The following is a 22,982-nucleotide window of genomic DNA, read 5'->3' as shown; positions in this document are numbered from 1 at the left end:
CCAACAACTCCAGAAGATGTGGTATGACCAAAAGGCTGCTATGGTTGAGTTTCAGCCAGGGCAGAAAGTCTGGGTTCTGGAGCCTGTGGCTCCCAGGGCACTTCAGGACAGATGGAGTGGCCCTTACCCAGTGCTAGAAAGAAAGAGTCAGGTCACCTACCTGGTAGACCTAGGCACTAGCAGGACCCCCAAAAGGGTGATCCATGTGAACTGCCTCAAACTCTTTCATGACAGGGCAGATGTGAATCTGTTGATGGTAACAGATGAGGACCACGAAGCTGAGAGTGAACCTCTCCCTGATCTCCTCTGCACAGACCCTAAAGATGGCTCAGAAGATGGAGTGATCTATTCAGACACCCTCTCTGGCCAACAGCAATCTGACTGTAGGAAGGTCTTACAACAGTTTGCTGAGCTCTTTTCCCTAACCCCTGGCTAGACACACCTGTGTACCCATGATGTGGACACAGGAGACAGCATGCCTGTCAAAAACAAAATTTTCAGACAGTCTGACCAAGTTAAGGAAAGCATCAAAGTGGAAGTCCACAAGATGCTGGAATTGGGAATCATTGAGAACTCTGACAGCCCCTGGGCTAGCCCAGTGGTCTTAGTCCCCAAACCTCACACCAAAGATGGAAAGAGAGGGATGAGGTTTTGTGTGGACTACAGAGGACTTAATTCTGTCACCAAGACAGATGCCCATCCCATTCCAAGGGCAGATGAATTAATTGACAAACTAGGTGCTGCCAGATACTTAAGTACCTTTGACTTGACAGCAGGGTACTGGCAAATCAAAATGGCACCAGGAGCAAAAGAAAAGACAGCATTCTCCACACCTGATGGGCATTATCAGTTTACTGTTATACCTTTTGGTTTAAAGAATGCCCCTGCCACCTTCCAAAGGTTGGTGAATCAAGTCCTTGCTGGCTTGGAGACCTTCAGTGCAGCTTATCTTGACGATATTGCTGTCTTTAGCTCCAGCTGGCAGGATCACCTGGTCCACCTGAAGAAGGTTTTAAAGGCCCTGCAAGCAGCAGGCCTCTCTATCAAGGCATCCAAATGTCAGATAGGGCAGAGAACTGTGGTTTACTTGGGACACCTTGTAGGTGGAGGCCAAGTTCAGCCACTCCAGCACAAGATCCAGACTATTCTGGACTGGGCAGCTCCAAAAACCCAGACTCAAGTCAGGGCATTCCTTGGCTTGACTGGGTACTCCAGGAGGTTTGTGAAGGGATATGGATCAATAGTGACACCCCTCACAGAACTTACCTCCAAGAAAATTCCCAGGAAGGTAAACTGGACTGTGGAATGCCAACAGGCCTTTGACACCCTGAAACAAGCTATGTGCACAGCACCAGTTCTAAAAGCTCCAGATTACTCCAAGCAGTACATTGTGCAGACTGATGCCTCTGAACATGGGATAGGGGCAGTTTTGTCCCAAACAAATGATGATGGCCTTGACCAGCCTGTTGCTTTCATTAGCAGGAGGTTACTCCCCAAGGAACAGCGTTGGAGTGCCATTGAAAGGGAGGCCTTAGCTGTGGTCTGGTCCCTGAAGAAGCTGAGACCATACCTCTTTGGTACTCACTTTGTAGTTCAAACTGACCACAGACCTCTCAGATGGCTAATGCAAATGAAAGGTGAAAATCCAAAACTGTTGAGGTGGTACACCTCCCTACAGGGAATGGACTTTATAGTGGAACACAGACCTGGGACTGCCCATGCCAATGCAGATGACCTTTCCAGGTTCTTCCACTTAGAAAATTAAGACTCTCTTGGGAAAGGTTAATCTCATCCTCTTTCGTTTGCGGGGGGGTTGTGTAAGGAAATGCCTCCTTGGCATGGTTACCCCCTGACTTTTTGCCTTTGCTGATGCCAAGTTATGATTTGAAAGTGTGCTGAGGCCTGCTAACCAGGCCCCAGCACCAGTGTTCGTTCCCTAACCTGTACCTTTGTATCTACAATTGGCACACCCTGGCATCCAGGTAAGTCCCTTGTAACTGGTACCCCTGGTACCAAGGGCCCTGATGCCAGGGAAGGTCTCTAAGGGCTGCAGCATGTCTTATGCCATCCTGGGGACCCCTCACTCAGCACAGACACACTGCTTGCCAGCATGTGTGTGCTGGTGGGGAGAAAATGACTAAGTCGACATGTCACTCCCCTCAGGGTGCCCTGCCAACCTCACACTGCCTATGGCATAGATAAGTCACCCCTATAGCAGGCCTTACAGCCCTAAGGCAGGGTGCACTATACCATAGGTGAGGGCATAGGTGCATGAGCACTATGCCCCTACAGTGTCTAAGCAAAACCTTAGACAATGTAAGTGCAGGGTAGCCATAAGAGTATATAGTCTGGGAGTCTGTCATACACGAACTCCACAGCACCATAATGGCTACACTGAAAACTGGGAAGTTTGGTATCAAACTTCTCAGCACAATAAATGCACACTGATGCCAGTGTACATTTTATTGTGAAATACACCCCAGAGGGCATCTTAGAGATGCCCCCTGAAAACATACCCGACTTCCAGTGTGGGCTGACTTTTGAGTTTTGCCAGCCTGCCACACACCAGACATGTTGCTGGCCACATGGGGAGAGTGCCTTTGTCACTCTGTGGCTAGTAACAAAGCCTGTACTGGGTGGAGGTGCTTCTCACCTCCCCCTGCAGGAACTGTAACACCTGGCGGTGAGCCTCAAAGGCTCACCCCCTTTGCTACAGCGCCCCAGGGCACTCCAGCTAGTGGAGATGCCCGCCCCCTCCGGCCACGGACCCACTTTTGGCGGCAAGGCCGGAGGAGATAATGAGAAAAACAAGGAGGAGTCACTGGCCAGTCAGGACAACCCCTATGGTGTCCTGAGCTGAGGTGACTGACTTTTAGAAATCCTCCATCTTGTAGATGGAGGATTCCCCCAATAGGATTAGGGATGTGCCCCCCTCCCCTCAGGGAGGAGGCACAAAGAGGGTGTAGCCACCCTCAGGGCTAGTAGCCATTGGCTACTAACCCCCCAGACCTAAACACACCCCTAAATTGAGTATTTAGGGCCCCCCAGAACCTAGCAAGATAGATTCCTGCAACCTGAAGACCAAGAAGGACTGCTGACCTGAAAGTCCTGCAGAGAAGACGGAGGCACCAACTGCTTTGGCCCCAGCCCTACCGGCCTGTCTCCCCACTTCAAGAAAAACTGCAACAGCGACGCGTTCCCCAGGGTCCAGCGACCTCTGAAGCCTCAGAGGACTACCCTGCATCTAAAAGGACAAAGAACTCCAGAGGGCAGCGGCTCTGCTCCAAAGAAGAAACATCTTTGCAACAAAGAAGCAACTTTTAAAGACAACACGTTTCCCGCCACAAGCGTGAGACTTTGCACTCTACACCCAACGCCCCCGGCTCGACCTGCGGAGAAACAACACTACAGGGAGGACTCACGGGCAACTGGTTGACTCCCCTGAGCCCCCCCAGCGACGCCTGCAGAGGGAATCCAGAGGCTCCCCTTGACCGCGACTGCCTGCTTCTATGAACCCGACGCCTGGTAAAGACACTGCACCCGCAGCCCCCAGGACCTGAAGGATCCGACCTCCAGTGCAGAAGCGACCCCCAGGTGGCCCTCTCCCTTGCCCAGGTGGTGGCTACCCCGAGGAACCCCCCCCTTGCCTGCCTGCTTCGCTGAAGAGACCCCTAAGTCTCCCATTGAACTACATTGCAAACCCGACGCCTGTTTGCACTCTGCACCCGGCCGCCCCGTGCCGCTGAGGGTGTACTTTTTGTACTAACTTGTGTCGCCCCCGGTGCCCTACAAAACCCCCCTGGTCTGCCCTCAGAAGACACGGGTACTTACCTGCTGGCAGACTGGAACCGGGGCACCCCCTTCTCCATTGAAGCCTATGCGTTTTGGGCATCACTTTGACCTCTGCACCTGACCGGCCCTGAGCTGCTGGTGTGGTAACTTTGGGGTTTCCCTGAACCCCCAACGGTGGGCTACTTTGGACCCAACTTTGAACCCTGTAGGTGGTTTACTTACCTGCAAAACTAACAAACACTTACCTCCCCCAGGAACTGTTGAAAATTGCACTGTCTAGTTTTAAAATAGCTTATTGACATTTTTCGTGAAAACTGTACGTGCTATTTTGCTGATTCAAAGTTCCTAAAGTACCTAAGTGAAATACCTTTCATTTGAAGTATTACTTGTAAATCTTGAACCTGTGGTTCTTAAAATAAACTAAGAAAAGATATTTTTCTATACAAAAACCTATTGGCCAGGAATTGTATTTGAGTGTGTGTTCCTCATTTATTGCCTGTGTGTGCACAACAAATGCTTAACACTACCCTCTGATAAGCCTACTGCTCAACCACACTACCACAAAATAGAGCATTAGAATTATCTCTTTTTGACACTATCTTACCTCTAAGGGGAACCCTTGGACTCTGTGCATGCTGTTTCTTACTTTAAAATAGTACATACAGAGCCAACTTCCTACAGTAATATTAAAGTCAAATAGGTCTGTAGAGGAGTGGTAGATTTGCACGCCCAAGTAGCTGAACATGTGTGCTTGCTGGTGATTTGCTTTTCGTTAAGGGTGTACTGTGGGTCGAGTGAGTCAAGTGTGAAGGGAAATAGGCAAGATTTAATCCAGTTTACTTTCAAGCCCGAGAGGGATGCAAACTGTTCAATTGTCAGAGCTATCGTAGCAGGAATGGCATTTGTGTTCCTAAGGTATAGTAATAGGTTTTCAGCATAGCTGGAAACAATTTAACTTCCGTCGCCCAAAGGTATGCTCCCTGGGTCACACTGTAGTCAAAGCGCTATGGCAAGTGGTTCCATTGCCAATGAGAAGAGAAGACAGGGGGCAACCCTGTCTAGTTTCTCTGTGTATTTGAATAGGATCATAAATCAAGGAGCCTGTCTTCACCCTGATTGTCAGATGGGCATATAGCAGCTGTATTAGTTTAAAGAAGCAGGACCCAATACCATATTGTGGTAATGTACTAAATAAGAAGGGCCATTCCAATGAATCAAAGTCCTTCTTGAGGTCTAAAACCATACATCCAGCACTAGGCCATCTTTGACTGGAGTAGGCCATGACCCTGAAAAAAGGTCTACAGTTCTATGATGTGCATAGGGCTGGGATAAACTCGTTTTGATCTGGATGTACCAGAGAGGGGACCAGGGGTGCCAGGCAGTCAAAAAGGATTTTAGCCAGAATTTTATAATCTGTGTTGCGAAGGGCAAGAGGTCTATAGGACCCTAGTAAAAAGGGATCCTTATCTAGTTTGGGGAGTAGGGAGGCAGTTTGCTGAAAGGGCTTTCTTGTACAGTGGCAACGGATGGGGGGCCAAGAGGAGTGGCTAAGTCTTATAAAATTCTGCAGGCAGGCCATCTGGGCCCAGAGATCGACTAGAGGCAAGTGATCATATCGCTTCTCATATTTCAAATAATGTAATAGGCTTATCTAGCTCTGCCTGCTGGTCAGGTTTATTGTGAGGTAGTGGTAATGTAGAGAAGAAGAGATCAAAATCAGTGGGGCCTGCCAAAGTCATAAAATGATATAAGAGCATGAAGTAATTCGTCATGTCCTTGTGTATTTTGTGCTGAGTATACAGTGGTATGCCAGTGGCAGAGTATATCATCGAGAAGGGGTGTCTAGGTTGGGCTTGAAGAATAAGCCAAGCCAAGAGCCATCCCAATCTATCTGATGCTGCGTATGTGCGAGCCGAGCAGGCAGCATAATTTGGACATTATAGTTTCTCCTGTAGTGAAGTATGTTCCTGTTGGGCGTCTGTCAAGTAGCAAGTGACAGCGGGGTTCTGTATGGCTTGGTTTTCATAACTCAGGAGTTTACGTTAGATTTTGGAGCTATCTCTGTGGAGTATCTGGCGCATGGTCCACTAGGTCGCTAATCAGTGCCCCCATATTGTGACTTTAAACATGCCCCATTCTAAAAGTTGACTGGACACTGTGTCATCATTATTATCAAAATAATCAGTAATCGCTGTACTCAAAGAAGCCCAGAAAGGGAGGGTCTTCCAAGATTACTGGCTGTAGGTGCCAGGTTGGGATTGGACAGGAAGAAGTGTTCCATGTGAATTGTGGATACTGGGGGTTATGATCTGAGTGGGTGTGGCTTAAAAAGTCTGTGTCAAGAATGGTGGGAAGTCAGGTAGATGTGCCAAGTATTCTATCTATACAAACATGTAGGTGGTGTGGCATGAAAAAGAAGGAGTACACTCTTGCAGCCGTATTGCAAAAGTGCCCGATGTCAGTCAATTGCCAGTGTTGGAGCCAGTCTTGTAGCATTTGGGCACTAAAGGTGGCAGGAGTACGTGGCAAAGGGGGGAAAGAGCGGTTGAGTGTTATATCAATGACACTGTTGAAATCATCTCCTATAAGCCATTACAGTCCGTTCCAGCATGACATAATCCATGACAGGTTGAGAAAGAATGTAGCTTGTTCAGTATTAGGGGTGTAAATCGAGCTTAGAAGGATATATCTACCATCAAGTCGGCCTCTGACAAATACATACCGGCCTTCTGGATCTATGGCCATATCCTCTGCCACAAAACGAATCCCCCCTTAACCCATAGTAACACACCGTTGGCATAAGAGGAAAAGGTAGTGGCAAATATCTGGCCACGGCAGCGGCATTGTAGCCTAGAGGCCTCTACTGATCTCAAGTTGGTCTCTTTCAACAGGGCGATGTGGGTAGATCGACGTCTGAGATATGAGTATATGGAGCAGCGGCATGCAGTAGAATGCATTCCCCTCAAATTCCAGGTGATAATGTTAAATTGGGTCATATTGGTAGCGGTGGATTATGTGACTAACAGTAATTAGTCGCCGAACGCTGCATCTGTTGGTGGGCAGTGACGGCAGCACGGGAAGGCGGGGACAAATGTAGTGTGCAGCAAAAAGTAACAACTTGTGTGGTAAAAGCTATATAGCCACGAAGTGAATATGTTGTAGCGGGTGAAAGCGAGGCAGCCTGGAATGTTAGTCTCCTTATGTGAAGAGGAAGTATCCATGAGTCATGATAACGAACAACGTTTAAGAGGAGATAGTAAGGTACATTTGTACCATATTCATGCGAGTATGCGAAATGTGGTTCGATTCGTACTGGAATATTAAGTAGTACCTGAAAAAGAAGGTGGTTAGAGAGATAGACGGATGTATGATGGAACATAGCATGCGTACATCACGCATGTCTTAACAACGTGGTCTCAACACCGACTGCCTCTTTACCATGCATACTTTTACCACTCTTTGCCTTTACAACGCATTTCGTTGTAAAAGGATGTTTGGTAAAGGATCCTGTGTGGTAAATTCTCCCCCTGCCCCGTTACACGTGATACCATACTCCACTCTGCCAAAGCCCTTAAAACGGACCCTCCCACCCCCTGCCCTCAGCCCTAAACCCCCCTTTCCCTGAGCCCTAAAAGTAATCCCGCCCTGAACCCTAAAACCTACTCTGCCCTTTTCTAAAAAGTACCCTGACCCCCCACCCTGAACCCTAAAACCTACCCCACCCTGTCCTAAAAACTACAAAAAAAACCCACCTCTACTCTGTACCCTAAAACCTACCCGCACTATCCTAAAAAGTACCCCAACCCCACCACCCTGAACCCTAAAACCTATCCTGCACTGTCTTAAAAACTACCCAACCCCACCAGGAACCCTAAAACCTACCCCAACCTGTCCTTAAAACTACCCGGCCCCCCGTTCCACACCCTAAAGCCTACCCCTGCCATGTACCCTAAAACCTACCCCATCCTGCCCCAAAATCTACCCTGACCCCCTGTATCTTCCCTAAACCCTAAAACCTACCCCACCCTGGCCTAAAAACTATGCCTACTGCCCGCCCTGAACCCTAAAACCAACTCTGCTCTGTCCTAAAAACTACCCCGACTTCTCACCCCCCACCCTGTATCCTAAAACCTACTCCGCCCTGTCCTAAAAACTACCCTGACCCCTGAACCCTACAACCTACCCCACCCGGTCCTAAAAACTACCCTGCTCCCCCTCTGAACCCTAAGACCTACCTGCCCTGTCCTAAAAACTACCCTGACGCCATGCCCAGAACCCTAAAATCTACCCCGCCCTGTACTAAAATGTACCCCAACCCCCCCGCCCTGAACCCTCAAACTTACCCTGCCCAGTCCTAAAAACTACTTGACCACCCGCCACCGCCCTGTACTGTAAAAACCTACCCCGTCCTGTCCTAAAAACGACCCCGCCCCTGGCCTGAACCCTAAAGCATACCCAGCCCTGTCCTAAAAACTACCCCGATCCCCCACCTCTGCCCTGTACCCTAAAACCTATACCGCACTGTCCTAAAAGCCACCCCAACCCCACCACCCTGAATTCCAAAACCTACCCCGCACTGTCTTAAAAACTACCGACCCCGCCAAGAACCCTAAAACCTACCTCACCCTGTCCTAAAAACTACCTGACCCCCCGCTCTGAACACTAAAATCTAAACTGCCCTGTCCTAAAAACTATAACCAAACCCCTACCCCGCCCTGAACCCTAAAACCTACCCCGCCCTGCCCTACAATCTACCCCGAACCCCTGTATATTCCCTAAATCCTAAAACCTACCCCACCCTGATCTAAAAACTACCCCGACCCCCCACCTGGAAACCTACTCCACCCTGTCCTAGAAACGACCTTGACCCCTTCACCCTCAACCCTAAAACCTATCCTAAAAACTACCCGACTCCCCCATCCCCACCCTGTATCCTACAACCTACCCCGCCCTGTCCTAAAAGCTACCCTGACCCCTCACCCCTGAACCCTAAAACCTACCCCACCATGTCCTAGAAACTACCCTGACCACCCCGCCCTGAACCCTAAAACCTACCCTACCCTACCCTGTCCTAAAATCTACCCCAACCCCCCACCGTGAACACTAAAACCTACCCCACCCTGTCCTAAAAACTACCCCAACACCCCACCTCTACTCTGTACCCTAAAACCTACCCGCACTGTCCTAAAAAGTACCCCAACCCCGCCACCATGAACCCTAAAACCTATCCTGCACTGTCTTAAAAACTACCCGACCCGCCAAGAACCCTAAAACCTACCCCAACCTGTCCTTAAAACTACCCCGCCCCCGTTCCGCACCCTAAAGCCTAACCTGCCCTGTCCTAAAAACTATCCAATCCCCCTAACTCGCCCTGTACCCTAAAACCTACCCCATCCTGCCCTAAAATCTACCCGACCCCCTGTACCTTCCATAAACCCTACAACCTACCCCACCCTGTCCTAAAAACTATGCCTACTGCCCGCCCTGAACCCTAAAACCAACCCTGCCCTGTCCTAAAAACTACCCCGACCCCTCACCCCCCACCCTGTATCCTAAAACCTACTCCGCCCTGTCCTAAAAACTACCCTGACCCCTGAACCCTACAACCTACCCCATCCGGTCCTAAAATCTACCCTGCTCCCCCTCTGAACCCTAAAACCTACCTGCCCTGTCCTAAAAACTACCCCGACGCCATGCCCAGAACCCTAAAATCTACCCCGCCCTGTCCTAAAATCTACCCCAACCCCACGCCCTGAACCCTCAAACTTACCCTGCCCAGTCCTAAAAACTACTTGACCACCCACCACCACCCTGTACTGTAAAAACCTACCCCGTCCTGTCCTAAAAACTACCCTGACCCAGCCCCTGGCCCGAACCCTAAAGCATACCCAGCCCTGTCCTAAAAACTACCCCGATCCCCCACCTCTGCCCTGTACCCTAAAACCTAAACCGCACTGTCCTAAAAGCCACCCCAACCCCACCACCCTGAATTCCAAAACCTACCCCGCACTGTCTTAAAAACTACCCGACCCCGCCAAGAACCCTAAAACCTACCTCACTCTGTCCTAAAAACTACCTGATCCCCCGCTCTGAACCCTAAAATCTAAACTGCCCTGTCCTAAAAACTATAACCAAACCCCTACCCCGCCCTGAACCCTAAAACCTACCCCGCCCTGCCCTACAATCTACCCCGAACCCCTGTATATTCCCTAAACCCTAAAACCTACCCCACCCTGACCTAAAAACTACACCTCACCCCTGAACCCTAAAACCTACCCCACCATGTCCTAAAAACTACCCTGACCACCCCGCCCTGAACCCTAAAACCTACCCTGCCCTGTCCTAAAAACTGCCTGACCACCCACCACTGCCCTGTACCGTACAAACCTACCCTGCCCTGTCCTAAAAGCTACCCAACCTCACCACCCTAAAACCTACCCCGCACTGTCTTAAAAACTACCTGACTCTGGCAAGAACCATAAAACCTACCCGCCCTGTCCTAAAAACTGCCCCTTCCCCCCGCTCTGAACCCTAAAACCTACCCTGCCATGTCCTAAAAGCTGCCTTATCCCCCCACCCCACCCTGTACCCTAAAACCTACCCCGCCCTGCCCTAACTTCTACCCTGACCCCCGGTACCTTCCCTAAACGCTAAAACCTACCCCACCCTGTTAGAAAAAAGTACGCCGACCGCCCATCCTGAACCCTAAAACCTACCCTGCCCTGTCCTAAAAACTACCCTGACCCCCTCGCCCTCAACCCTAAAACTTATCCTGCCTTGTCCTAAAAACTACCCGCCCTGTACCCTAAAACCTACCCCACAAAGTCCTAAAATTACCCTGCCAACCCAGCAGGAAATAGAAAGTTAAAACCCCATTTCATCAGACCGATGGAAGTTCAACAGGTCCTAGGAGAGAACACAATACGCTTGAAGCTACCTCTTTGGTTGAAGACTTAAACGTAAGAGTCACTACTCTCTGTATCTAGCAGACATCATGGCCATCTAGCCACTGCAGGCTCAAAATAATTTGGGGCTGATGTACGAATTTTACCTTTTTGCGACTGCAAAATGGCCATTTCTAGCATACACTCCTTATTTTGCGAGTCAGCATGCAAATACCAACTTGCAAAATAGGGATTGCGACTCACAATTAGGAAGGGGCATTCCAAGGGTGACCCTTCCTAATTGCGAGTAGCAATAGCATGTATGAATGTTTTGTGTCAGCAATTGCGGTCGCAAAACAATCACAGTTACCACCACTTTCAAATTGGTGGTAACCCATTCACAAACGGGAAGGAGTCCCTATGAACACCTTCCTCTTTGCGAATGGAAGCGAAAATATTTTTTCACTGTCTACTCTGAAAAAATGAAAAGAAAACTTTTCAGTTTTTTGTTTGAAATGCATCCTGTTTTCCTTTAAGGAAAACAGGCTGCATTTAAAAAAAAATGCTTTATAGAAAAAGCATTCACAGACATCGTGGTCTGTTGTCCCCAGCAGCTCACCATCCCTGTGGGTGCGGTAATTCTCAATGGGGTCGCAAATTGCGACCTACCTCATGAATACTGGTGAGGTAGGCCATTGTGACCCCGTTGGAAATCCCAAACAGTGTGGTTGACAGTGTTGCACATTCCAGACTGCGACTCGCAAAAAAATGCAAATTACGAGTCACAATCTGTAATGGTCATACATCGTACATCGGGCCCATAGTGCCTACTCAGTGACCACCACTTTCTCAGTGAAAACTTCACCAGACATTGACGGTCCTTCATCAGGCTCAAAGTCACTGCTGTACCCAGTCAATAACAATATTATTAGTTCTCATGAAAGGTGTCCCATATCAGTGCCTAACAATCATACTGTTGCTCCTATCCACATACAGTGGACCCAGATTTAATGCATGCATGTTGACACCTGTGTACACATAAGTAGAAGCCATTGAATATAAGTTACATTAAATGGGTACTTATTAAGATGAGTAACATTTTACTTAGTTTTCACAAAAGCTGCAGTCACCGCTTTGTAACTTTATTCAGATTTTCCAACAGATGTATTGTGTCCTTCGCCATATACGGTGCACTTTATTACTAATGTAGGTGAATGTTTCTAATACAACAGCCAGTTCTAGTATGAAAAACAATTGCAGATGTTGTAATGGGTAGGACCACTTATATCAACATATGTGTGTGTGTGTGTGTGTGTATATAAAATACATATATATGAATATATATATCACCTACTGGCAGTCGCCAGTAGGTAGTTATAAGTAGGAGCATGTTTCCTTAGAAAAGCATGTTTTGACTTGGCTATATCTTTGGCACCATTTGACGAATCTTCACAAAAGTTTCCAAGAAAAATGTACAGTGATTCTTGTTGCACACAGAAAGTTTTGGGGTTATCCGTCAAGTCTGGGTCGAGAAAAAGGGTGGAGGAGGAAGGGGGTAAAAAACATGCTTTTCCCATGTTAATTCCCATAGGAGTTTTGAATACAACTACAGCTCGAACCCCCGGACGGAATTACACCAAATGTGGCAGAAAGCTAGCTTTCAGTACACAGATTGTGCTTTTGGATATTTGGTGTAAATCCGTTCAGTAGTTTTTCAAATATTAATGGGAAAATACATTTATATATCTAGGGCCACGGTTCCTTCACGACGACTTCGCGAAGAGTAAGTGTTTGTGCAGGGAAATGCAAAGCTCTTATTGACTGCTAACACTTCAACCAGGAAGTATTGCAGCCATCTTAGGACTCAGCTTCAGCCGAGACCCAGAAAAAAGTGAAATAAAAAGAAAAGAGGCCAGGGTAGGGTCACCCTGACCCCTTAGCTCTGGTGCTGCAGTCCCAGAGAGACCCCGCCAAAGCAACAAAAAAAAACTTTTAAAAACCCATTTTACAGTGAAATCGCGGCATTGGTGGAAATATGTGGTAATTTAAAAAAAAAACAAGTGTAGTCTCCTGCACTTATTAGATTAAAGCCACCAGGAGGGTCAGATCCAGGGGGCATGTTTGAAATAAGGAAGCGGCCTCATGGGGCCTCCCTCCTAGTCTTATTCCTGCCCCAGGGACTGCCACCTCCTCTGGGCTTTTCTTTCATATTATGCAAGGGGCTGCATGGCCCTGGGGACCAACACTTCCACAAGGCAAAATATGTTTATTGTGCTAGACCGCCACCTTCCTGGGGCTAACATTGAATTATGTGGGGGGTGAAGCGGCCCCACTGCAGCCCTGCGAATCGCCACCTCCCCGGGGCAATTTAATTTTAAGAAGCGGGAGCCTGCGTAGTCCATACTGCAGCCCCAGGGACCGCCACCTCCCCCCGGTTAATTTTGATTTTGGAGGGGGGCTGTCTTGCCCCCCCTCAAGGAGCCACCGATGTTCATGGGGACCGCCTCCCCACAGGGTCAACTCCTGCTATGTTCTGGGGTGGCCAGGCCCAGGACATAGCTGTTAGCTCTGACTTGGCAGCAGCTTTGACAGCTGCCGACAAGTCAGAGCAAACACTCCGCTCGCAGCAAGTGAGAGCTGCTAAACAGCTCCCACTTGCTGCGAGCAGAGGTTTCCTCTGTTTCCTTGCCCGCAGCCAGGGAAACAGAGACAATTATTGCTCTCACATAGAGGGAGCTGAATGTTTAGCAGTTCCCTCTCTGTGACAACAATGCAATGCTGTCCCCACAGGGGACAGGGCACTGGCTGGGACCACAGGGGCTCTCCTTGGGGTCCCCAACACACACTGGATTGACACACACAGGATTGATGGCCTGGTTCCAGTGTTTGGGGTGTCTGGGGCCAAAAACAGCTGTTGGGGAGGGGGGCCACATGGTCCCCCTAACCTCCCCCAAGAAAAAGAAAAAGATCAGGCTGTTCTGGTCAGGATGCTCATTTTACAGAAATTGAACCTCAACAGGAACCACTTACAAGTATAAATGTAGCAGGTGCCCCACTTAAAGCTCTACTTCTGGGAAGGACAAATGATCCTAACTCCTGGGCTTGGTGAAGGCAATGCAACTGTGTTTACTCTGCGATTCTTTATTAAAAAACAATCTGAAATCCTTTTTGGTGGTGAATGGATTTTTCATCTATTGTAGCCCAATCAGACACTCACACCCACTCTCACACCAAGACAGACACTCATACAGCCAGACACACCCTCTCACACCTATTCTCACACCAAGAGAGATAGGCCCTTCGGCCAAAATTCAGCAGTTATAGTTAGAGTTATTTCAAGTAACTATAAATCAAGGCCTAAGGTAACTATAACTTGCGCCCTCTCCAGGCACTGCAAATTATCCCAGTTATTATAGCACTTATGACAACTTTTATAACTCAATAAAAATATCAATGAAACATTTGCAATCAAAGTATTGAAGACAAAGCTGTGCATGGTGGTGGTGCGAGTTATAGTTACCTTAGGCCACGAGTTATAGTTACTTGAAATAACTCTAACTATATCTACTGAATTTCTATGGTTTGGTGCGCCTAAATTCAGAACCTAACTATAACGTCCCGGTAACCTTTAGTTTTTTTCAGTGAATATAAATATATATATATATGTATGTATGTGATTAAGAAACACATCATGGCAGCAGTCTGTATTAAAGCACTTCACAGTAGGAAGATCTGTAAATAATGTTTTAATTTATGTTAAAAACATCAGGAATTCAGTGAAAAAAAGGTTAAGGTGACATTATACTTAGGTGAAAATGTCAGTTAATATGTAACATTGTAAACACTATTCAACAATTAAGGTTAACCTAAGTAACTAGAACATGTGCCCTCACCATGGGCATTGTTGTCATCAATGCAAATAGTGTGATACAGGGTAAAGTCTCTGCATAGCGTGAACACTGTTTATAGTACGATCTTTTCTACTCATGTCTGCTTCATTTTTCATGAGAGGTCTGCTAACTGTGAAGGGTCTGATACAGGCTAAAGGCTATCCATAGAAGAGCATGAGTTATGTACCAGGGCTTAAGTACCTGGAGGAAGTTGTTTTTTTGTACAGTTGTATGCAGATTGAACACCATGTGCAGTAGGGGTTACTCATCTATGTGTGCTTGATTGTTGACATGAACTCGGCCACCAACTAAGTGAATGGTATAGGGTATTCACGCACTCTCCCAGGCAGGGAACCACAGTATCCCGCTGGTGGGCTCCTTGGAATACTGTAAGATATCACACCCTGCGGAATATGGTCCCCAGGGCAGATATCAAAACGGGGAGGCTCCCATTTGAAATAAATTTTGGTCCCAGGAGATGGTGTTCCCAGGGCCCAAAAATGCCTCAAGGAGGGGGGAATTTGTTCTTGGTGGATGGGGTCATCAGAGTCCATCTGTGGCTCGGGGAGGAGGGCCATGAGTTTCACAGGTTTAACAAAATGAGAGAATACGTTTGTAAGGAGCTTGGCCCATCTCCCGTCTAGTACCCGCTGCTCCCCATTCTGTTTGACATGGGTAGGAGGGTTATAACACACAAGGCAAGATTGCAACGTTTGATATTCTGGAGGAGGGTTTGGTCAATGCCAGAACTGCCAGAACCAATTTAGGGTCGCCATTCTCCCTCTGATACCGTTCATTTGCAAATGAGCACCAAATGACCAAGCTTTGTGCCCAGCTTGTATCAATGCCTTTGAAACTGTTGCTCATGTTTTCTTTGGTTGCCCGGCATATGCTTTCCTTCTTCAGATATGGATAAAGCCTCTATGTAGACAACTGGGATATGCAATTATTGCATTGTGAATTCTAAGATCTGACAATCGCCCTTTGCAAGCTTGTACTGTTGCTAAATTCTTGGGGCGACTTTAGTAAATAAGAAGAAAAGCTCTACTTATGCAGGGACAATGATGTTGGCTGCTGTAAAGGTCTAACCCTCTAAATGTCTACTGTAATGCTCTCTCAGGGTTATTCTGTTGATTCCCATTTGGTGAACTGTTTCATATTGGAACTTTTATATTGACTCTGTGAAGTTTTTGCACTGTTTTAGCGATTTGTGATGGTTTTGCTGGATTTATTTTGATGTACAAATGCGGTATTTTGTACTATTATGGCATTCTTGACAAAATAAAGTTATTACCAACAACAACATTTACAGGTGGGTGTTTCCTTTTTAAACAAAAAAAAGTCACAATCCCAAGAGACTCCCACAGGAGTCCCGTGGAATCGTAAGTTTAAAAAAAAAAACATATATATATTTTGGATCCAAGGTGCTCCCCTAGGGCCTAGGCGGGCAGGGTATCCCTATCCTGACCTCTCATATCTTTTTTTAAACTAAACTCAGGGCAGGGGACTAAGTCCCCAAGTCCTGTAATGTCTGCCTGCAAACGTTTTCCTCATGTTGCAGGCAGCCAACAGAGCCTTGCTCCTGTGGGAGCCTCACTTCCATGGATGGCAAAGGGTAAAATAGCCCCCTGGGCCAATCAGAAGGTTCTGTTTTTAAACTGGGTCAAATGGACTCTTGTAAGAGTCTCTCAGACCAAACTACCCAGATACACAAATATTTTGATCACTAATTTCTTAAAAACTACTGAGCGGATTTACACCCGATCACAAAATGCATGCTTTCTGGACTCAGATATAGCTTCCTGCCAAATATAGTGTAATTACAGTCAGCAGTTTTTGCAGTAGCTCTGCCTAAAAAAGTCTATGGAAAATGAATGGGGAAATTTGGTCTTTCGACCTCCATTTTTTCTGCCTCTGCTTGACGAATCACCCCAAAACATTCCCGGAAGGAGTTGAGGTGGATGAACTCTTTTTGGAAAGTTTCATGAAGATTCGTCAAACGGCGCATAAGTTATAAACAAATCTTGGGTAATATATGTCTATATATATGTATGGACTTTGTCAAGATGGTGGATGAAGCTACCTCGCAAGACCACAGCCTACCATTCATGGTGCTATTATGCAAAATTAATTGAATGCATAAGCTTTTGAAATGCTGGCAATTAAATAGACCACTAGCATTGCAAATGAAAATGTATGCAATTATTTTTTTGTTAATGTTTCTGGAACCCATGTTATGAAGAAGGATGCACCAGAAGCAACAAAGCACTCATGGCTGGGGGTGACTTGGCCTTTCAGCCACCCCTAGCTCTGCTAATACCACAATAATGAAAGTAGGGATGAAACATAAAAAATAGAGCAAAGCCTTGGTTGGGCTAAAATAAAACCAAAGACAATGGGAAATTCCTAAAATGCATGACAGGAGAGGAGCATTACATCAGAACAAAGACACTTTGACCCCTAAAATAATCAAATGTGTTGGGGAGTGTCCAAGATGGCGGCGAGCTAGGACGTTCCCGTCCGTGCTCCGTCGTCTTGGCCTATAATAGTGTCTTTCGGCCTGGTGGGGGAAGCCCGGAGGCTCCCCCTGAACTTTTCAGCACCCCTGGGGGTACCTGGCCGCGCGGCAGGGGCCCTGACCAGAGCCACACCGCTCCCGCGGGGAAACGGAGATCGGCCCTGGATCGGGGCGGTGCCGCGGAGCGGCGCGAGAGGCGGCCTGGGCTGGGTGAGGAGCTTTCCCCCGGTGGCCTGGTGAGCGTGGTGCCGGTGGGTTGTGGGGCCTAAGGGGCTCCCTCTGGGCCACGGGTGTGGCTGTGCCGCGGAGGGTGCCCTGGCCTTTGGATACTGGATAGCCCTGTGGGAGAAGGGTGCCCTCGCCTGTGAATTTGGACCGGAGCCTGCGGACCGGCGCTCTCCACCTCGGTGCCCACGAGGTGGGCTGTGTAGAAGATTGAGACCCCGGTAACTGTCAAGGGGCCCTGCTGACTGGGCTTGGTGTTGCCACATCTCACCACCCACACTTTCATTAATAGAGGGCCCGTGTGCACGGCGGAAGAGGCAGCGGAAGAGGACCTTTGGAGGTGGTGGCTGCCGGGTGTTGGAACCGGGAGCAGACCCTGGCGCAGTGGTACTTGCTGGTCGGTCTCAGACGGAGATTTTAGCGGTCTTGCAGGGCTGAATCGGCGAATTGTGAGTAGGCTGACGTGATATGGTGACGTCTAAACCCAAAAGAGAGCGCTCAGTGCGGGACATGCTCGCTGGACTGCGCCTGCCATCTGGGAGTGCCGCGGAGGACCTACCTGCGGTGAGAGCCCTGGAGAATCGGGTGGAGTTGGACCCGGATGAGAGCTGTCCCGTGACAAAGGGCTTTCTGACCTCCCTGTTTGATTCACTTCGGGCGATATCCAAGAGCTGCGCAGGGACATCTCTCAGGAGGTGAGGGAATTGCGAGGAGAGGTTACCTCCTTGGGTGAACGAGTTTCCCAGCTAGAAGATAGTGTGGACCCACGCGGTGAAGAAGTGGCGGCCCTGCAACAGGAGGTCGTACGCCTCCGAGAGCAACAGGACCTCCTCCAGATAACGGTTAATGATTTGGAAAACCGCTCCCGGCGACAAAATATTCGTATTAAGGGTGCTCCGCTCGGTGTTGAAAAGGATAGCATTAGGGACTATGTAGTGGACCTTTTTCGCTCTATACTCGGCCCCGACGAGACCCAGGAGGTGGTACTGGACCGAGTGCACCGTGTCGGGCCTGCGGGTGGCCCTGGAGATCGCACTTCAGACATTCTAGCATGTCTCCATAATTTTGTTCTCAAAGAAAGGATCCTACAGCGGGCCCGTAGTCTTCAGCAGGTACTCTTTCGAGGGCATGAACTTCAACAATTTCACGATTTATCTGTGCGGACTTTGCAGAGGCAGAGAGAATTTAGACCGATCACTTGCGTGCACACAATGTGTCCTATTCTTGGGGCCACCCGTTCCGCTTGGTCTTCCGCTGGGAGGAGCAGCTCCGGCAAGTGAAGTCTGTTTTGGAAGCCAGACGTATCTTCGACCTGGAGGATCTGGGCAGAGAGGCGAGTGAGGAGGCGATCCAGCGAGTGGGGGGTCCTCCCCAGTGGCGGAGGAAGGAGAAAAGAAGGAAGTTGCAACGCCCATCGGCCTCGGAGCTGAGGTCAGAGAGAGAATCTGTTTTGAACAGTGTGGCTGCCGGAACTTCAGCCTAGTGAGGGCCGCCGGGAGTGCCCGGTAATGCTTCTGGCCGTGTGGCTGATAGTATGTTGATCTTGGAAGAGGGTCGGGGCGGCGGGGGCGTTGGACTTGGTTACTCAACATGGTTGGATATACTGCCCTGTGGAGACTTCACCTCGCGAAGATGGACGACCGAGGACTTTTGTTTTCTATGCACCTGTTGTGCGTCTTAGTTGCTTGTTGTTGGGTTTCCCTGCGATACTGGCTCCTTGTAGTGATACCCTTAGGTCTGGGTGCTCCAGATGGTCCGGATCTTTATGTAGGGGGTGGCCCTCTGCTGTGCCCTCTTATCCCTTGCGTGCTCCCCTCCGTATAGGACATGATCATTAAATGTATAAGCTTAAATGTTCGGGGACTCAATAACCCAACCAAGAGGTTAGCCATCCTATCTGCTTTAGAGAGGTCGGGGAGTCATATTTGTCTCCTGCAGGAGATGCACCTGGTTTTAAAAGATACTTACCGTATGCGCTCTAAGTGGTTCCCCAGACAGTTCTGGTCTTCGCTACCATCAAAGCATGCAGGGGTGGGGATACTTCTCTCACGTTCATTCCCTGGGGAAGTGATATCAAAATTGCATGAGGCTCCAGGGAGGCTTCTAGCAATGAGCTTCATACTGGGGGGCTTTTCCTTCACTATTGCTTCCCGATATGCGCCTAACTCCCAGCAGGAATTCTTCCTAAGACAGGCTTTGACTCCACTGCTCCAATCTCCTGATGGTGCTGTCCTGTTAGGGGGCGATTTTAATCTGGTGATGGACGGCGACCTGGATCGCTCAGGTCACCGGTATGGGCAGACGGGGTCTTTGTCGGATGCTGGTCGACAGTGGCTGAGTGAGTGTGGTCTGGTGGATGTCTGGAAGAGTGCGCACCCCAAGTTGAGGGATTATTCCTTTTACTCAGCAGCAACTAAAACATATGCTAGATTGGACCTCTTTCTGGCAACACCAGAGTTTCTCCCCTGGGTTAGAGATTCAGTGATTGAGCCTCGAACCTTGTCCGATCACGCCCCGATCACGGTTGAAATTCATGTGGACATGGTGCGGGTAGGCGCATCAGGGTGGCGATTTAGGGACTCGATGCTCCAGAATGGGACAACGCTAGAGGCGATCCGAAGGGCAATAATAGATTATCTCAGCTTTAATGATGATGGGATCATAAGCATTGTGACGCTGTGGGAGGCACTGAAGGCTGTGCTGAGGGGCGAGGTGATGTCGCTTTCCGCTAGGGACAATAAGGCAAGAACCCGACTCAGGGAGGACTTAGAGCAGCGAGTGAGGGTCCTGGAGCGTTCGCATAAGCACACTGGTGCTCCTAGAACTTGGCGAGAGCTTGAGAAGGTGAGAAAGCAGCTGAGGAGGTTGGACTGGTACAGGGCAGAGTATGCGGCAGTTCGCCTTAAACAAAAGTATTATGCCGGAAGTAACAAGTGCAGGAAGCTATTGGTGCACAGGTTGAGAGCGCAGCGCGCGGCGTCATTGATAAAAATGGTCCACTCGCCCTCGGGAGCAGAAGCATATATGTGCGATCAAATTTCGGAGGCTTTTGCAGAATTCTATTGAGGTCTCTATCGGGCCGAGGAGCCTGGCTCTGTAGCACCAGAATCTTTCTTAGAGGGTATAGCAATTACTCCCTTGATTGAAGGGGATGCAGCCTCGCTAGATCAACCTATAAGGGCAGAGGAGGTCATATCAGCAATTGCACGGCTGCAGACTGGGAAGTCACCTGGCCCTGATGGCTTTTCGGCGCTCTTTTATAAATCTTTCTGTACGAAACTGGTACCAGTCCTGGTGCGAATCTTTAATTCCTTTCGTCAAACTGGCACCCTCGCGCCTAGTATGCTATACGCTACTATTGTGGTTATCCCGAAGCCAGGGAAGGACCCCGAGGAATGCGCCTCACACAGGCCGATCTCCCTCCTCAATAATGATGCCAAACTATTTACTGGCTTTCTGGCACACCGTCTCAACTATTATTTGCAGGGGCTTGTGGATCCCGACCAAGCGGGATTTATACCGCATAGGCAGTGTAGTGATAATACCAAGCGACTGCTCCATCTGCTGGATAAGACCGAATGCTCCAGTAGGGAAGCGCTCTTCCTCTCAATCGATGCTGAAAAGGCATTTGATAGGGTTCACTGGCCCTACCTCTTTAAGTTGCTAGAGGGATTCGGGCTCGGTCCTGGTTTCATGGCATGGATCCGCTGCATTTATCAGGCGCCTCGGGCGGTGGTTCGAGTCAATGGGATGCTCTCTTTACCTTTCGCGGTCGAAAGAGGGACCAGGCAGGGGTGCCCGCTTTTGCCGCTCTTGTTCGCGCTTTACATTAGAGGTGTGAAGTTTGGGGGGGATGAACACCTTTTATCGTTATTTGACGGCTGACGTCATCCTGACCTTGGCGGAGCCTACCACCTCTTTGCCTCCATTGATGGGTGTATTAGAGGAGTTTGGACGGGTCTCGGGATTCCGGATGAATATGCTAAAATTGCAGGCTATGGGCAAGTTCATCAGCGCTGAGCATGAAAGGGACCTGAAGGCCCGATTCCATTTCATGTGGTCTTCCTCGGGCTTCCTTACTTGGGGATCGAGCTGGGTTCCATGGTAGCCCACACGGCATCACTGAATTACGCAAAACTAATCTGGGAGGTGCAGTGTGACTTAGAGACTTGGGGGAGACTTAAACTTTCTTGGTTGGGTAGGGTGGCGGCAGTGAAGATGACCATTTTACCACGTATACTGTATCTATTTCAGGCGCTCCCGCTGGAGCCCCCGCCGTGAACGATAGCGACTCTCCAAATGACGGTCCTAAGATTTATTTTGGAGGGGAAGGCGGCGCGGTTACCGCGACAGGTGCTGTATCGTCCTAAGCAGAAGTGCGGGCTGGCGATCCCCTGCCTCCTTCGATACTTCCAAGCAGCACAATTGCGTTTTCTCTTGGAATGGAGTCGGCTGTCTTCTGAGAAGCACTGGTGCTTCATGGACCAGGCAGAGGCTGGCTCCCATATATGGAAGGAACCCTGGCTCGGGCGCCGACACAGGGCACGAGGGCTGTATGTTTCCCCGGTCACAGAGGTTTCGATGCGCATGTGGGATCGGGTGGCTGCCAGGGCGGGCTTGACGACCTTCCGGTCCCCAATGACTCCCTTGGCTCCGAACCCTGATTTTGGTCCGGGTCTGCAGCCGGTGGCATTGGTCGATGGTATGAGGGGGGCTGTAAAAGGGTGGGATATTTATTCGATGAGCAGGGGATTATCCCTTTTGACCAGCTGAGGGAGACATACGGCCTTACTGAGGCCGATAAGATGATGTATTATCAAATACGACATTGGGCCCTGCTCCCAGCCAATAGGACATTAATAGATAGACCGCTAACACCGTTTGAAAAATGGATTCTAATGAAAAAGGGTGATAAACGCATGGTTTCTGAGCTCTATGCTCTTTTGCGGGGGAGGCCCGACCGCCCGCCCAAGACTAAGGGTCAGTTGAGATGGGAGAGGGAACTGGAGAGAGAGCTATCGGATGATGAGTGGGAGAGTATCTTTTATAGGGCGCACCACACAGCTTACAGTGCTGCAGGCACAGAGACATCCTACAAAGTGGCCTCCTCCTGGTATTACACCCCAGCTAGGATCCACGCATGGGATAATGATAAATCTAGTCTTTTCTGGAGTGGGTGAGGTGGAGGGGGATCGCTTGTGCATTTTTTATGGCACTGTCCCAAATTATATCGATACTGGACGAGCATAATAGATACTATTGACAAGGCTTTTGACACCCAGATTCCTAGACTCCCTGCGTATATCTTGTTGGGCCTCCCCAACCCTCTCACTTTTCCCCTGAGATCACTGAAGGGACGGCAGATGGCCCTAGCTTTAAATGCCGCAATACAGCTGTTGCTGTCCGCCTGGGGGACCGAGCAGATCCCGACAATAGTCTCATGGCTACACAAACTCTGGTTTATCCTCGCTATGGAAAAGCTCACCCTGACCTCTCAGCAGAGGAGCGGGGACTTTAAAGAGTTTGGCAACCATTTTTGCGCATTTCACCTGGGGAGTTCTCAGAACTGACATGTCCGACTTACTTGAGGGTTTTGAATTTGAACTGACTCAAGGGGGCGATCCTTTAGGGGGGATGTATTCATAGGACCATGTCTATGCTGTAAAGGAGCCT

The sequence above is a fragment of the Pleurodeles waltl genome, chromosome 3_1 (genome assembly GCF_031143425.1).
Source record: "Pleurodeles waltl isolate 20211129_DDA chromosome 3_1, aPleWal1.hap1.20221129, whole genome shotgun sequence".
Lineage (NCBI taxonomy): Eukaryota > Metazoa > Chordata > Amphibia > Caudata > Salamandridae > Pleurodeles > Pleurodeles waltl.
The sequence above is the reverse complement of the archived record's forward strand: the minus strand, read 5'-3'. Positions refer to the sequence as shown.